Raw genomic sequence first — 8,067 nt, 5'->3', positions numbered from 1 at the left:
TTTAGATCATGCGTACTGTTGTTTTTGCCTTCGTAAATCAATTTCTTATAGACAATTTCAATTGATTATTTATTATCAGCAGTTTTTAGTGCGATGGATTTAAGGATTCAAATCACATAATCCTTAAAGGCGTTCTACGATAAAATTCAATAAGATTAGTCCAAGTTTAAAGTAAATAGATTTTAAAGACTTCAAATTATTTATTAGTGAATTCCTTTGGTTCTCCAATAATTCACTCGGGGGTTCGGGAGTCGTGCTTTGTGAAACCATTGTAGTTAGGGTAATTTATACGATGGAATTAAACCCTTATTCCATGTCTTAATTAATTCCATATCTCAGTATGTTGAAAACCATGATGTCAAAAAAGGTGTCCATGCATTTAATAACATTAAAGATCTGTTTTAATCTTCAAAAGAATCACGGGGAGAAATCAACACAACGTGCGCAATTTACACTATTATCTTTTATTATTCGGTGTATATCAATTTGTCATTGACGTAATTTATTGAACACAATCAATTTTTTTTCAATTTTTCAAAAGATTTTCTAACAAAATTGGAATTGATTTGGTCAATTTTAAAAAAAGTACACTGAGTATTTTTGTCTCTAGTTATTCGTTTTTGTACAGTTGTAATTTTATTAAATTGTCAAAAAAAACAATTTTTATCATTCACATAATCATATTCTTATACCTGATATGTCTTTTTTTATTTTAAGAATGAATGATAGAAAACAGAGAGTTCACTTCATGGTACGATTTATGACGATTTCGCGTTAATCTCGTAACTCTTCATAGCAACGCTGTCAGATTACCTAATAAATGCGGCTTGTCAATATAAACAGCAGGTATATCTGTTTGCGTCTTTAGACAAGGCAACAACCCGTTTGCAAGGCTCAACCATGATTAAAATCAAAATTCAGGGGGCTTTGTAAACATCCCTAACAATGCAATGATATTAACAATATTTAGTTTACCATCATGCACGTTAAGGAACAAATTGAAAGGGGTCGTCTTGTCATAATTTCCTTCAGTTATGGTCTAAGAGGCTATATCACAATAGGTATAAATTGAACTAAAAAACACAAGAAATTGTGTTTTAAAAATGTTAGTTGTTTATCATTTAACTGTGTGTACAATTTTGGCTTTTTATGCAAATAACCGGATATCAAAAGTATATACAAATATATCTACGTGTCAAGCATGAAATTTACAACTCTCGTTGGTGTCTTTTTATAAACTTTTGAGATTGACTTAGCGTGTGGAATTTTTGTGATTGATCAAAACTTTAGTTGCGATGAAAGCACGGTCAGAATTCTAAATAGTAATAGCAAGGTTTCAAATTCATAGAAAATTGGCTGTTCCTTCTATGTAGCGTGATAGGGTCAACAGAAAATTATCCATTAACGCTTTCTTTTGTGCCCCGGGCCATACGGCCTGTGTACCCCTAACAAAAAACTATATTACTAGCAATTGTTTCCCTGCAGTTACCACAGGTGCTTGAGGACAGGATTGACCCCCTTCCACTCCCACCCCAAGTATATAGACCCCCGGGAATTTTTTTTTTTTTATTAAATTATCCTTTTATGACATATTTCTAATCTAATTTATACATTCATGGCACAAAATTACCTAAAACAAACATTATTAAAAAATCAGACCCTCTACACATATAATACAAGTATAGAGGTCCTGGATTCTTTAAAAATGTTTCTTTTAGGTAATGTTAGGAAATGAATGATTAAATTATATTAGAAATATGTCATAAAAGGATAATTTAATAAAAAAAAATAAACAAAGTCCCGGGGGTCTATATACTTGGGGGTGGGGGTGGAAGGGGGGGGTCAATCCTGTCCTCAAGCACCTGTGACAATTACTACTTCTTCATGCCCGTATGATAGACCAAAGGCATCATTAAAGTTCTTCAGTGTGTTTCATAATGAAGAGGATGAATGAGAAAAATGTGAATAAATCTGTATTTTAATTAAGAAATGATAACTTTCATGAAACCCATCAAAGATTCCTATCTATTTACGAAACAATAATTTTATTGAATAGTTGCATATCCATGAAATAACCATGCAGCGAGTATAATGGCTAATAGTTTTAAACAGAATTGAAATAAATAGCGATTTTTAATTGACAAACAAATTGTAATGATGAATAGAAGAAAACATTTAAATATTAAAAATCAAAAATCCCCCCAAAAGTTTTTAAAAGAAATACCCACTATATCATATAATTTATATAATTTGGATCAAGAAAATACACCCCCGTAACCTCCTTCACTTGCTGGTGTACCAGTGTTTTATATCAGAACCAAAAATTGTTTTAAAATCAATACCACACCAACCAAAGTAACAATTTTGGTTCGTTAGAGATCAGCTTGGGACCATATATATTAAACTATCCTTTCGTGGCACGAACTGTCCAACTGCAAGTTTACATCTGTAAATAGATTACATTTGATAATCAATAAATCTAAATTAAACAACTGACTTTTGTGAAGCGGGGTGAGTTGGCCTGAAACTAGAAATGCCTGCAGCGATAGGTTCGGTTAAGGTAACACGAAACGCCAGGTAGGCGGAATATTCTAGCACCGAAAGAACAAAGAAAAAAAAAGATAGAAAGAAACAGTCTCGTCATATTTTTTTTTATATTTATTCATTTATTATTTTAAAAACCGGTCTTTATTTTGAAATTAGTAAATTGTGTAGAAAAAAAGTTAACTTTCCTATAATCTATACCACATTATAAATTTGTCAATATGATTTAAAAATTAACGGGGAAAAAGTAAAATTGTTCTAATTTAACTTTAAAAAGGTTCATATTATTTTTTTTTGGGGGGGGGGGCGTCAAACATATAATTTGATATGTGATAAATGCTGTGTTGAAGGCAATAGCTCAGTAGGATCTGCACGTTAAAGTCATTTATCCTCTTTTCTGACCTTCATTCAATACACGCACCTGTGGAACTATCATAATTAAATAATTACGCAAATACCTGCTGATCCAAAGTAAAGAAATTCACACTTTATCTATAGAGCATCATTATGAAGCTGCACAGGCAGTTTGAGATCAATTTGCCAAACCATAGCCCAAAAAAACCCTGGAAAACGAAGAAGAGACAGAATGAATAAAAAAATCGCGATAAAGACTGTAGTCACCCACCTACCCAAGTTTAACCGGTAGTGGACTAAAAATGAATTTAAGAGAAACTTGTGCTCTGGTATGATTTCAACAAACTCTGCAATTCTGCAAATGAATCGTAATGCATTTTATTTTAATTCATTTTGTTTTAAAGTGCGGTACAATCCTTAAAATTAATCAATCTCTATAAGCATTATTATTATGGATGAATCATGAACAGGTGCAAATCGTGCAAAAATTCCAATACATCGTTTTGCTCATTAAAAAAAACCCGTCACTTAGTCAACAAAAAGCCTATAAAAAAGTATTGATTCATAAATTATGAATGTCTGGTCTAATTTCCAATGCAAGAATGAAGAGGAAAAAATATATATAAAGTAATAACAATTAAGAGCGAAATAAGAACACTATTGAAATTATTGGAATATATTATCAGGAATGTTAATTTATTATACATAATAAAGGTAACTTGTCTACAGCTAAAAATGAACTACCATGTTGTTTATTTTTCAATAACTACTCCAGTTATCTTGGTTTTTTTAGACTCCACTGTTAAGCCAAGCACAATTTGCTCTGTATAATCTGTTTTCTTTATTCTATGACTCGTCAATTTTCTTTAGATTTGATCTCTGTCATTTGTTGTGAACATAAAAAATATTATCAATCAATGTTTAAACCAAAATATAGTTGTTAGATATCATTTATTCGGATTATATATCAACTCTCTCCTTGTCATAAAAAGGGCCAATGGGCCACATCGCTCACCTGAAGAAAAAAACAATGTAAATCTAAATTACATCAATTGACAAAGTACTTTGATCCTAGGTTTCACGTTGCTCCGCTCCTGATTGTTGTATTTTTCCTTTGGATTTTTTTATTTAGAACACTGTTCGTTATCGCCACATTACATTTTGCCCAAGAAATATATCTGAAACAAATTGATTGTGAAAAGCAAAATTCCAAAAGTAGGTCACGATGATCTTTTTTAAGTAGGTACATCCTCAGGTCTCAATATTCATGAACCGACAAAATTTGATTTTCTTAGCCATAAAAATGAGCATATATTAATCTTGAACGATATACCAATTTAAGTCCTTTTATATAATTTTGAGACACCATTATTTGCCACAGATTAATTCAGATATGTGAACACTTCATATCTACAACATTTGGCCTGGAGGTCACCGTTTGAACAGTTTAAAGTTTACACTATATGATTATGTTTTCTTAGGAATATTAGAAATTGTATTAATGTCGTTCTCGAGAAGATCATTTTGAAAGATTTTATTAGTATGGGGTTTTTTTATGCTGAAATTTGACCTCCCTCTCCTGGAACCCCAGTAATGATTCAAGGGTCACAGTTTGAACACTTTATATTTTGCACTACACATTGAAGCTTTGATGAAATATCAGATTTTTGGAAAGAGGTTTTTAAAACAAGAGCAGACACCCTAATTTCACAATTTTGTGATTATTCCCCACTTTGGAAAAAGTTTGGCAATTTACTCTGACAACCTTAAGTTCCCTAGGAATGCATTACACCAAGTTTTATTTAATTTGACCCAGTGGTTCTATAGAAGATTAAGAAATGCGAAAAGCTTACAAAGAGACGGACAGTCGGACGACAGGCAACATGTGTTCAGGAAAGTTCACTTAAACCCGGTTCAGGTGAGTCAAAAATCAAAGCCCCGAAATTGTTTACAATATATTTTGTGTGTTTTGAGTCTTCTCTTACATTGGATCCTTTCATCTGACATAACATTAATACACTCAACCAACGCTAGAGAAGGAAACATTTGTCTGGAATTCAGACTGAAGCTAATTGAATAAAAAGATCCATAACGGTATAGTGCTGACGCTGACTTAAAGGGGCATGGTCACGATTTTGGTCAAGTTTTATTTTTCGATTTCTATTGTTTACAATGCTTTAGTAAGGCATTTCTAATAATCAAATAAAATTCGACAGTGATTCGAAGAGTTATAAGCAAGATAAAGGGCTCACAATTCTTTGACATGTAAACAAGGCTCGTGCCCTGTTTTTGTTTACATAGTCAATATACCAGTAAAAAATCTTCTTCCAGCTTATTTGTCTATCTTTTTATTTATTTTAGGCATGGATAAACACTTCCAAACGTTTAATACATTCGTTTTAAGTTTAAAACTGAAATTTTTACTTCAACGTTCAAAATGTAAACAAAAGCTTTGTTTACATAGCAAAGAATTTCAAGCTCTGTAACTCGCTTATAACTCAACAAATTACACTCAAATTTCGGTTGCCTATTAAAAATGCCTTTCTGAAGCATTGTAAATATTAAAATCGGAAAAATAATCTTTGACCAAACTCGTGACCATGCCCCTTTAAAGTTTAATGTTTGTGACTCTTCCTTCGAAGACGCAAGGCTTATATAACCCTTGCTGTGTGCATTTATTTGCAATAAACACTATTTTGTCATTTTTTGTGTATTTTAGTTATATATGTTGTTAATTGCAATTGGGATTTTTCCCAACACCTTTACTACCAATATACAAGCACGAACATTTTTTGCCGTGACAGCGGTGTGGCAACGTACTTTGAAAAAATTACGCACTTTGAATTTTTTTTTCAAAGTGCGTTAAATTTGGGACCAAGTCAACGCAGGTCAAAGAAGGTACATCATCATTTTTTAGCATCGAGACTCTTAACGCACTTTGAAAAAATATGTATAAATCACAAAGTCTGGAATTGAATTTCTAATTTGTTGATAGTATGACGTTTTATTAACGTTTGTGAATCTAATTTACCGTCTTGGAGAACAGGAACGGGGATAGGGATGGGGGTGGGTGTTAACCAAAGATACAGGTCAATTTCCAGTGTATAATTTAATTGATTACAGAAAGAAGGTCCCTCATTTTTTCTTCCAAAACATATGATATTCAGCAAATTTAAGTAACCGTTTAAGATCGGAAAAAGAAATACGCTTTGTTGTAAGTTAAGTACAGTGATATTGAACAAAGGAGCAGGCCAAACAATAATTTCTACAATGGTGTGTTCAAGAATATATAAGTGTTTCAACATAAACCCTCTTTTCATATTCTTATCAAATAAATCACTTCAATATAAACAAAAAATACATTAACAAACATGTTATTATTATAAACTTTAAACTATGTATTTGGCTGTGGGTTTTTTCTCTCGCATAGATCTTTTAAAAGATCATATTGTTGTTGATAAATATAACTAACCTATCCCTTTTTCACATCATGTTTTTTAAAGCACATGCAATTAACCAGTTGAAATATGTTATACATTGATCTCCATTATATATAAATCATATTCGTTCTGGCATATAGACCAATATACCAGATAAGAGGTAAATTAGCTATGTTCATAAAAAGGAAAATGCAGATGCCAATCGATGCAGTTAATGTCATATTTGAATAATTCAAATCTCTGGAATTGTTGTCAATATTGTCTTTTGAGAGAAGAAAAAAATTCTAATCGGAAAATCAAGTTAGCTGAGAATACAATGGGTTCTTTTTTAAATACATCACATTGAGTCAAACAAGGTTAAAACAATCATTTATTGTATCAATTATTTTGACTTAAACCATGAACAATGTTTTTCAAAGTGCGTTAATATCGAAGATATCAACGCACTTAATAATTTTTTTTTTTAAGTGCGTTGACTTGGTCCCAAATTTAACGCACTTTGAAAAAAAACATTTCAAAGTGCGTAATTTTTCATAGTGCGTTGTAACACAGCGGTCACATCAAACAATTTACATAAAGTTTACAATTTTAATTAAAACGGACTGGAAACATACATATCAGTTTATTGTTGCTTCTAATGTTAGATAATTGAAAAACTAAGTTTCAAATCTTCTCGACATATATAACAATTCACCGCTGTGCATCTCCGCACACTGGGGGGTTTCAATGTTCATACAAAGAATGTTAAATGTTGATAATTAATCAAACCGTTTCTTTACACTATGAAAAAGCTTAACTCGAGGCAAACAAATTTATTAAATTTTGATACAAAGGCAGGGAAATGTATTACAAAGGTGTTAGGAATTATTGATAAATTCCAAACAATCAATATCTTCGGGCTCATATCTATGTACATTATCCGGGTGATGTCTTTATCCCCGATAGATAAATAAATATCTAATTCATGCTCAAAATGAATCCTAATCGCCATGTTTTTTAAATTATGTGTAAATAAAAAAAAGCCAATGTAGACTTAAGCCTGATATTTTTGCACCTATTTTCATTGCATTTATTTTTAAAGCAAGAAATATGTTTATTTAATCAAGAATTTGAGCTCAACTAAACTGTAAATGTAAATATTTACCCTGTATACGGGAACTACTGTCCTCCAATATATGGATTAAAATTCTCTCGAAATTTTGTCGATATTTTTTGGATCGTGAAGGTTTTTTTATGAAAAGCTTCGAGTTCTGTAAATGATTAGACATGTTGCTGTATAAGATACGTACATGTACATGTAATAGGTAGAAGTAAACTTAATTTCAGTACATTTTCGGCGTATTTGATTTTATATTACACCTTTAGAACTTTTTAAACTTGTTAAAATATCATCTCGACGTTTAAGTCAAACAACGAAGTAAACATCAATAAAACTGCAGAGAACCACACCGGCACGTCGATTTCCGATGCGTTGGTGTTTATAATGTTCGCACAGCCTTGGAGTTTAGTATGGTAGCGTAATAATGCCACGAAATTTTACAACATTAAAAATTAAGTTTGGATTTCCAAGATCAAAGTTGGACCTCATGTGTACTCAGGTGACCTAATGCAGTTGGTTTTCGTCGGTCATCGTACGGTACGCATCATACGTTAACAATTGAACAATTTTTATTAACTTCTTAAAAACTGCATGACCAATTCTTTCTAAGTTTGATGTCATGCATATTTT

The sequence above is a fragment of the Magallana gigas genome, chromosome 6 (assembly GCF_963853765.1).
Source record: "Magallana gigas chromosome 6, xbMagGiga1.1, whole genome shotgun sequence".
NCBI lineage: Eukaryota > Metazoa > Mollusca > Bivalvia > Ostreida > Ostreidae > Magallana > Magallana gigas.
The sequence above is the reverse complement of the archived record's forward strand: the minus strand, read 5'-3'. Positions refer to the sequence as shown.